Source organism: Neodiprion virginianus, chromosome 7 (assembly GCF_021901495.1).
Source record: "Neodiprion virginianus isolate iyNeoVirg1 chromosome 7, iyNeoVirg1.1, whole genome shotgun sequence".
Lineage (NCBI taxonomy): Eukaryota > Metazoa > Arthropoda > Insecta > Hymenoptera > Diprionidae > Neodiprion > Neodiprion virginianus.
Genome location: NC_060883.1, coordinates 5,093,746 through 5,104,438, shown reverse-complemented (window position 1 = coordinate 5,104,438; position 10,693 = coordinate 5,093,746).

Genomic DNA, 10,693 nt, shown 5'->3' with positions numbered 1-10,693 from the left:
TCCAACCATCCTATTTACCTATATTACTAGATTAGCTATTATATGAAAAGAGAAGAATTATTCACTTCGAAATGGGATTCTATTCGACGCGCGCTCGATGTATTCCATAACATTAGTATTCCTAATTATTTCAACAACTTTTCATTTGCTCTCTCGATCTTGAATTTTCGTAGGCATATAACCAAAACGCTGTTCTAGCTAGTCGAGAGTGAAGTATCTACGTTGGGTAGAGAAGCAAAATTGTTTTTCGAAAAGTATTCGGATGGAAAAAAATTCAGAGTAACTGTAATACATCACGGATGCGCTAATTTTGAACGAGATGAAATGGATGCTTCGTATATGAGATAGTATTTAACGCTGCGTAGTGATTTAAAGACCTAAAAAGGTGATAGGAAGAGAAAGAACGAAGCTTCTTAACACTTCGAGTGTATTTTAACACACATTTGAAAGATACGAGCAAAATTTTTCATCATCCAACTGTCGCAGACCGGCAGCGTTATCGGCTGACCCGTTAAGTAAAGGATATATCTTCAGTCAACGGCTGACCATCGAAGGGCCTGGCCGCTTGAGTCTGGAATCGGCAGGACAGATAAGGTGTGTATTTCTTGTATGAAATGTGAACACTAGAATCATTATACATCATATCATATCATCATTCATCATACATCATACATCGTACATCATACATCATACATCATACATCATACATCATCATACCTAGTATTACAGTTCGAAACCAAAGTTTGAATTTTCGGATGTTCGGAAAGTGACGTCACCAATCTGAAATCGGCTAGCCGAGTTCCTCAGTCTGGTAACAACCGCGCAGTAGAGCGGACGGTTGAGAGTCGCGCTCCGCAAACTTCGAGTACCGGGTTCTCAACCTCCCGGATCCCGCGCTTCGGGTCCGCTACGTATTTCGAGTACCGGGTTCTCAACCTCCCGGATCCCGCGCTTCGGGTCCGCTACGCGGTGAAACTCGACTTCCAGGATAAGCGCTCCGTGGTTCCTGGTTCGTGTTTACAATAAATTATTTCAATTCGTTTTTCGCGCAAGCTGAAATTCAGTAGCTGTCGGTCCGCTAATAAAATTTCTCGACTTCCAGGATAAGCGCTCCGTAATTCCTGGTTCACGTTTACAATAAATTATTTCAATTCGTTTTTCGCGCAAGCTGAAATTCAGTAGCTGTCAGTCCGCTAATAAAATTTCTCGACTTCCAGGATAAGCGCTCCGTGGTTCCTGGTTCACGTTTACAATAAATTATTTCAATTCGTTTTTCGCGCAAGCTGAAATTCAGTAGCTGTCAGTCCGCTAATAAAATTTCTCGACTTCCAGGATAAGCGCTCCGTGGTTCCTGGTTCACGTTTACAATAAATTATTTCAATTCGTTTTTCGCGCAAGCTGAAATTCAGTAGCTGTCAGTCCGCTAATAAAATTTCTCGACTTCCAGGATAAGCGCTCCGTGGTTCCTGGTTCACGTTTACAATAAATTATTTCAATTCGTTTTTCGCGCAAGCTGAAATTCAGTAGCTGTCGGTCCGCTAATAAAATTTCTCGACTTCCAGGATAAGCGCTCCGTGGTTCCTGGTTCACGTTTACAATAAATTATTTCAATTCGTTTTTCGCGCAAGCTGAAATTCAGTAGCTGTCGGTCCGCTAATGAAATTTCTCGACTTCCAGGATAAGCGCTCCGTGGTTCCTGGTTCACGTTTACAATAAATTATTTCAATTCGTTTTTCGCGCAAGCTGAAATTCAGTAGCTGTCAGTCCGCTAATAAAATTTCTCGACTTCCAGGATAAGCGCTCCGTGGTTCCTGGTTCACGTTTACAATAAATTATTTCAATTCGTTTTTCGCGCAAGCTGAAATTCAGTAGCTGTCGGTCCGCTGATGAAATTTCTCGACTTCCAGGATAAGCGCTCCGTAATTCCTGGTTCACGTTTACAATAAATTATTTCAATTCGTTTTTCGCGCAAGCTGAAATTCAGTAGCTGTCGGTCCGCTAATGAAATTTCTCGACTTCCAGGATAAGCGCTCCGTGGTTCCTGGTTCACGTTTACAATAAATTATTTCAATTCGTTTTTCGCGCAAGCTGAAATTCAGTAGCTATCAGTCCGCTAATAAAATTTCTCGACTTCCAGGATAAGGGCTCCGTGGTTCCTGGTTCACGTTTACAATAAATTATTTCAATTCGTTTTTCGCGCAAGCTGAAATTCAGTAGCTGTCAGTCCGCTAATGAAATTTCTCGACTTCCAGGATAAGCGCTCCGTGGTTCCTGGTTCACGTTTACAATAAATTATTTCAATTCGTTTTTCGCGCAAGCTGAAATTCAGTAGCTGTCGGTCCGCTAATAAAATTTCTCGACTTCCAGGATAAGCGCTCCGTAATTCCTGGTTCACGTTTACAATAAATTATTTCAATTCGTTTTTCGCGCAAGCTGAAATTCAGTAGCTGTCGGTCCGCTAATAAAATTTCTCGACTTCCAGGATAAGCGCTCCGTGGTTCCTGGTTCACGTTTACAATAAATTATTTCAATTCGTTTTTCGCGCAAGCTGAAATTCAGTAGCTGTCGGTCCGCTAATGAAATTTCTCGACTTCCAGGATAAGCGCTCCGTGGTTCCTGGTTCACGTTTACAATAAATTATTTCAATTCGTTTTTCGCGCAAGCTGAAATTCAGTAGCTGTCAGTCCGCTAATAAAATTTCTCGACTTCCAGGATAAGCGCTCCATGGTTCCTGGTTCACGTTTACAATAAATTATTTCAATTCGTTTTTCGCGCAAGCTGATATTCAGTAGCTGTCAGTCCGCTAATGAAATTTCTCGACTTCCAGGATAAGCGCTCCGTGGTTCCTGGTTCACGTTTACAATAAATTATTTCAATTCGTTTTTCGCGCAAGCTGAAATTCAGTAGCTGTCAGTCCGCTAATAAAATTTCTCGACTTCCAGGATAAGCGCTCCGTAATTCCTGGTTCACGTTTACAATAAATTATTTCAATTCGTTTTTCGCGCAAGCTGAAATTCAGTAGCTGTCGGTCCGCTAATGAAATTTCTCGACTTCCAGGATAAGCGCTCCGTGGTTCCTGGTTCACGTTTACAATAAATTATTTCAATTCGTTTTTCGCGCAAGCTGAAATTCAGTAGCTGTCAGTCCGCTAATAAAATTTCTCGACTTCCAGGATAAGCGCTCCGTGGTTCCTGGTTCACGTTTACAATAAATTATTTCAATTCGTTTTTCGCGCAAGCTGAAATTCAGTAGCTGTCAGTCCGCTAATAAAATTTCTCGACTTCCAGGATAAGCGCTCCGTGGTTCCTGGTTCACGTTTACAATAAATTATTTCAATTCGTTTTTCGCGCAAGCTGAAATTCAGTAGCTGTCAGTCCGCTAATAAAATTTCTCGACTTCCAGGATAAGCGCTCCGTAATTCCTGGTTCACGTTTACAATAAATTATTTCAATTCGTTTTTCGCGCAAGCTGAAATTCAGTAGCTGTCAGTCCGCTAATAAAATTTCTCGACTTCCAGGATAAGCGCTCCGTGGTTCCTGGTTCACGTTTACAATAAATTATTTCAATTCGTTTTTCGCGCAAGCTGAAATTCAGTAGCTGTCAGTCCGCTAATAAAATTTCTCGACTTCCAGGATGAGCGCTCCGTGGTTCCTGGTTCACGTTTACAATAAATTATTTCAATTCGTTTTTCGCGCAAGCTGAAATTCAGTAGCTGTCGGTCCGCTAATAAAATTTCTCGACTTCCAGGATAAGCGCTCCGTGGTTCCTGGTTCACGTTTACAATAAATTATTTCAATTCGTTTTTCGCGCAAGCTGAAATTCAGTAGCTGTCAGTCCGCTAATAAAATTTCTCGACTTCCAGGATAAGCGCTCCGTGGTTCCTGGTTCACGTTTACAATAAATTATTTCAATTCGTTTTTCGCGCAAGCTGAAATTCGGTAGCTGTCAGTACGCTAATAAAATTTCTGTAACTTTACAATCTTCTCATAACCTTTCTGGTAGATAATATCGATAAAAAAATTATATCAAACCTTACACATTATTTTTGATTTGTTCTCATGCTGAAAATATTTATTAGTATTCGTGGTATAACTCGAGGTGGTTGGCGGTGGTCGGAGGTGGACGAGGAGGAGGACGAGGAGGACGAGGATTTGTGCTGGGTGAGTAAAACACTTTTATAATATTTGATGGCAATTGTAATTATATTTCATCTGAAATATTACAAACTTGTCACGTTTACAATAAATTATTTCAATTTATTTTTCGTGCAAGCACATATTCAGTAGCTATGAATAATCTTATACAATTTATTACATTATTAATGAATTGATTAATTACATTAATCCTTACACAATATTTTTGATATGTTCCTATACTAAAAATATTCATTACTATTCCAGGTATTACCCCAGGTGGTCGGAGCCGGACGAGGAGGAGGACGAGGTGGACGAGGAGCAGGCAGGGTGGGTCGTGGGAGAGGACCTCTCCTCTCCTCAGAGGAGGGGAGGGGGAGGGGCAGGGAAGGGCGAGGTGGGCGGGGAGGGGGAAGGGACGGGAAGGGAAGGGAAGGGAAGGGAAGGGATGGGGCGGGGTGGGGGAGGGGGAGGGGGAGGGGGAGGGGGAGGGGGAGGGGGAGGGGGAGGGGGAGGGGGAGGGCGGGAGGGAGGGAGGGCGGGAGGGCGGGAGGGCGGGAGGGAGGGAGGGCGGGAGGGCGGGAGGGAGAGAGTGGAGGACGGATGTCGATGCAAGCCCGTTAGAGTTAATAGAGCAGTACCGCCCCCCTACACGCCCGCCCGCCCTCCCGCCCTCCCTCCCTCCCGCCCTCCCCCTCCCCCCTCCCCTCCCCCTCCCCCTCCCCCTCCCCCTCCCCCTCCCCCTCCCCCTCCCCCTCCCCCTCCCCCTCCCCCTCCCCCTCCCCCACCCCGCCCCATCCCTTCCCTTCCCTTCCCTTCCCTTCCCTTCCCGTCCCTTCCCCCTCCCCGCCCACCTCGCCCTTCCCTGCCCCTCCCCCTCCCCTCCTCTGAGGAGAGGAGAGGTCCTCTCCCACGACCCACCCCGCCTGCTCCTCGTCCACCTCGTCCTCCTCCTGGTCCACCTGGTCCTCCTCCTCGTCCAGCTCCGACCACCTGGGGTAATACCTGGAATAGTAATGAATATTTTTAGTATAGGAACATATCAAAAATATTGTGTAAGGATTAATGTAATTAATAAATTAATTAATAATGTAATAAATTGTATAAGATTATTCATAGCTACTGAATATGTGCTTGCACGAAAAATGAATTGAAATAATTTATTGTAAACGTGACAAGTTTGTAATATTTCAGATGAAATATAATTACAATTGCCATCAAATATTATAAGAATATTAATTAATTAATTAATAATATAATAAATTGTATAAGATTATTCATAGCTACTGAATATGTGCTTGCACGAAAAATGAATTGAAATAATTTATTGTAAACGTGACAAGTTTGTAATATTTCAGATGAAATATAATTACAATTGCCATCAAATATTATAAAAGTGTTTTACTCACCCAGCACAAATCTTCGTCCTCCTCGTCCTCCTCCTCGTCCACCTCCGACCACCGCCAACCACCTCGAGTTATACCTGCATGAGAACAAATCAAAAATAATGTTTAAGGTTTGATATAATTTTTTTATCGATATTATCTACCAGAAAGATTATGAGAAGATTGTAAAGTTACAGAAATTTTATTAGCGTACTGACAGCTACCGAATTTGGGGTTGCGCGAAAAACGAATTGAAATAATTTATTGTAAACGTGAACCAGGAACCACGGAGCGCTTATCCTGGAAGTCGAGAAATTTCATTAGCGGACCGACAGCTACTGAATTTCAGCTTGCGCGAAAAACGAATTGAAATAATTTATTGTAAACGTGAACCAGGAACCACGGAGCGCTTATCCTGGAAGTCGAGAAATTTTATTAGCGGACTGACAGCTACTGAATTTCAGCTTGCGCGAAAAACGAATTGAAATAATTTATTGTAAACGTGAACCAGGAACCACGGAGCCCTTATCCTGGAAGTCGAGAAATTTCATTAGCGGACCGACAGCTACTGAATTTCAGCTTGCGCGAAAAACGAATTGAAATAATTTATTGTAAACGTGAACCAGGAACCACGGAGCCCTTATCCTGGAAGTCGAGAAATTTTATTAGCGGACCGACAGCTACTGAATTTCAGCTTGCGCGAAAAACGAATTGAAATAATTTATTGTAAACGTGAACCAGGAACCACGGAGCGCTTATCCTGGAAGTCGAGAAATTTTATTAGCGGACTGACAGCTACTGAATTTCAGCTTGCGCGAAAAACGAATTGAAATAATTTATTGTAAACGTGAACCAGGAACCACGGAGCCCTTATCCTGGAAGTCGAGAAATTTCATTAGCGGACCGACAGCTACTGAATTTCAGCTTGCGCGAAAAACGAATTGAAATAATTTATTGTAAACGTGAACCAGGAACCACGGAGCCCTTATCCTGGAAGTCGAGAAATTTCATTAGCGGACCGACAGCTACTGAATTTCAGCTTGCGCGAAAAACGAATTGAAATAATTTATTGTAAACGTGAACCAGGAACCACGGAGCCCTTATCCTGGAAGTCGAGAAATTTTATTAGCGGACCGACAGCTACTGAATTTCAGCTTGCGCGAAAAACGAATTGAAATAATTTATTGTAAACGTGAACCAGGAACCACGGAGCCCTTATCCTGGAAGTCGAGAAATTTCATTAGCGGACCGACAGCTACTGAATTTCAGCTTGCGCGAAAAACGAATTGAAATAATTTATTGTAAACGTGAACCAGGAACCACGGAGCGCTTATCCTGGAAGTCGAGAAATTTTATTAGCGGACTGACAGCTACTGAATTTCAGCTTGCGCGAAAAACGAATTGAAATAATTTATTGTAAACGTGAACCAGGAACCACGGAGCCCTTATCCTGGAAGTCGAGAAATTTCATTAGCGGACCGACAGCTACTGAATTTCAGCTTGCGCGAAAAACGAATTGAAATAATTTATTGTAAACGTGAACCAGGAACCACGGAGCGCTTATCCTGGAAGTCGAGAAATTTTATTAGCGGACTGACAGCTACTGAATTTCAGCTTGCGCGAAAAACGAATTGAAATAATTTATTGTAAACGTGAACCAGGAACCACGGAGCGCTTATCCTGGAAGTCGAGAAATTTTATTAGCGGACCGACAGCTACTGAATTTCAGCTTGCGCGAAAAACGAATTGAAATAATTTATTGTAAACGTGAACCAGGAATTACGGAGCGCTTATCCTGGAAGTCGAGAAATTTCATTAGCGGACCGACAGCTACTGAATTTCAGCTTGCGCGAAAAACGAATTGAAATAATTTATTGTAAACGTGAACCAGGAACCACGGAGCCCTTATCCTGGAAGTCGAGAAATTTTATTAGCGGACTGACAGCTACTGAATTTCAGCTTGCGCGAAAAACGAATTGAAATAATTTATTGTAAACGTGAACCAGGAACCACGGAGCGCTTATCCTGGAAGTCGAGAAATTTTATTAGCGGACCGACAGCTACTGAATTTCAGCTTGCGCGAAAAACGAATTGAAATAATTTATTGTAAACGTGAACCAGGAACCACGGAGCCCTTATCCTGGAAGTCGAGAAATTTCATTAGCGGACCGACAGCTACTGAATTTCAGCTTGCGCGAAAAACGAATTGAAATAATTTATTGTAAACGTGAACCAGGAACCACGGAGCCCTTATCCTGGAAGTCGAGAAATTTCATTAGCGGACCGACAGCTACTGAATTTCAGCTTGCGCGAAAAACGAATTGAAATAATTTATTGTAAACGTGAACCAGGAACCACGGAGCCCTTATCCTGGAAGTCGAGAAATTTTATTAGCGGACCGACAGCTACTGAATTTCAGCTTGCGCGAAAAACGAATTGAAATAATTTATTGTAAACGTGAACCAGGAACCACGGAGCCCTTATCCTGGAAGTCGAGAAATTTCATTAGCGGACCGACAGCTACTGAATTTCAGCTTGCGCGAAAAACGAATTGAAATAATTTATTGTAAACGTGAACCAGGAACCACGGAGCGCTTATCCTGGAAGTCGAGAAATTTTATTAGCGGACTGACAGCTACTGAATTTCAGCTTGCGCGAAAAACGAATTGAAATAATTTATTGTAAACGTGAACCAGGAACCACGGAGCCCTTATCCTGGAAGTCGAGAAATTTCATTAGCGGACCGACAGCTACTGAATTTCAGCTTGCGCGAAAAACGAATTGAAATAATTTATTGTAAACGTGAACCAGGAACCACGGAGCGCTTATCCTGGAAGTCGAGAAATTTTATTAGCGGACTGACAGCTACTGAATTTCAGCTTGCGCGAAAAACGAATTGAAATAATTTATTGTAAACGTGAACCAGGAACCACGGAGCCCTTATCCTGGAAGTCGAGAAATTTCATTAGCGGACCGACAGCTACTGAATTTCAGCTTGCGCGAAAAACGAATTGAAATAATTTATTGTAAACGTGAACCAGGAATTACGGAGCGCTTATCCTGGAAGTCGAGAAATCTTATTAGCGGACTGACAGCTACTGAATTTCAGCTTGCGCGAAAAACGAATTGAAATAATTTATTGTAAACGTGAACCAGGAACCACGGAGCGCTTATCCTGGAAGTCGAGAAATTTTATTAGCGGACTGACAGCTACTGAATTTCAGCTTGCGCGAAAAACGAATTGAAATAATTTATTGTAAACGTGAACCAGGAACCACGGAGCCCTTATCCTGGAAGTCGAGAAATTTCATTAGCGGACCGACAGCTACTGAATTTCAGCTTGCGCGAAAAACGAATTGAAATAATTTATTGTAAACGTGAACCAGGAATTACGGAGCGCTTATCCTGGAAGTCGAGAAATCTTATTAGCGGACTGACAGCTACTGAATTTCAGCTTGCGCGAAAAACGAATTGAAATAATTTATTGTAAACGTGAACCAGGAACCACGGAGCGCTTATCCTGGAAGTCGAGAAATTTTATTAGCGGACTGACAGCTACTGAATTTCAGCTTGCGCGAAAAACGAATTGAAATAATTTATTGTAAACGTGAACCAGGAACCACGGAGCGCTTATCCTGGAAGTCGAGTTTCACCGCGTAGCGGACCCGAAGCTCGGGATCCGGGAGGTTGAGAACCCGGTACTCGAAGTTTGCGGAGCGCGACTCTCAACCGTCCGCTCTACTGCGCGGTTGTTACCAGACTGAGGAACTCGGCTAGCCGATTTCAGATTGGTGACGTCACTTTCCGAACATCCGAAAATTCAAACTTTGGTTTTGAACTGTAATACTAGGTATGATGATGTATGATGTATGATGTATGATGTATGATGTACGATGTATGATGTATGATGAATGATGATATGATATGATGTATAATGATTCTAGTGTTCACATTTCATACAAGAAATACACACCTTATCTGTCCTGCCGATTCCAGACTCAAGCGGCCAGGCCCTTCGATGGTCAGCCGTTGACTGAAGATATATCCTTTACTTAACGGGTCAGCCGATAACGCTGCCGTTCTGCGACAGTTGGATGATGAAAAATTTTGCTAGTATCTTTCAAATGTGTGTTAAAATACACTCGAAGTGTTAAGAAGCTTCGTTCTTTCTCCTCCTATCACCTTTTTAGGTCTTTAAATCACTACGCAGCGTTAAATACTATCTCATATACGAAGCATCCATTTCATCTCGTTCAAAATTAGCGCATCCGTGATGTATTACAGTTACTCTGAATTTTTTTCCATCCGAATACTTTTCGAAAAACAATTTTGCTTCTCTACCCAACGTAGATACTTCACTCTCGACTAGCTAGAACAGCGTTTTGGTTATATGCCTACGAAAATTCAAGATCGAGAGAGCAAATGAAAAGTTGTTGAAATAATTAGGAATACTAATGTTATGGAATACATCGAGCGCGCGTCGAATAGAATCCCATTTCGAAGTGAATAATTCTTCTCTTTTCATATAATAGCTAATCTAGTAATATAGGTAAATAGGATGGTTGGAGGTGTTCGGAAATGGTAGGACATTTCAAAAGTACTCTACTATTTTCATCTGATACTCATCAAATAATACTATACATTGTTTCAAAGTCAGTGATGCAAAAGTAAAATATCATCTACAGGATTTGATGATAAGTACAATGGTAAGTATAACAACAACGATTTCTGAGCTTTCCCAAATACTTTCTTGTGTCGTTTAGCTTTTTATTATTTAGTACGTATCAATCTTTGGTTGACCAATCACACATCTTTCCTTGAGAAGGCTGAGAAACATACTTCATTACTACTTCTCACACATATCAGAACCAACACATCCAAACTTACGTATTTTTCGTGAACGTATGTATATCCACTTTAGAAAACGATACGTGTACATTGTTTTCACGCCAAGTGTGTCTGCATGAAAATAATGGTTCAGTTGGCGCGAATATTTCAGGAAGTCAAGTTCGATTCCTCTTCTCCTGAAGTGCAAATCTCTTGAGCTGCTGAGAGTGCCAATCTAGTACGAGAAAGTTTTTGTTTATTTCTTAGCTAACCTCTCCGAGAAAGTCTTACTTGAGAAACTCAAGTTGACAAAGCACATACACGTGTGATCAGATAAGATGACAGGCT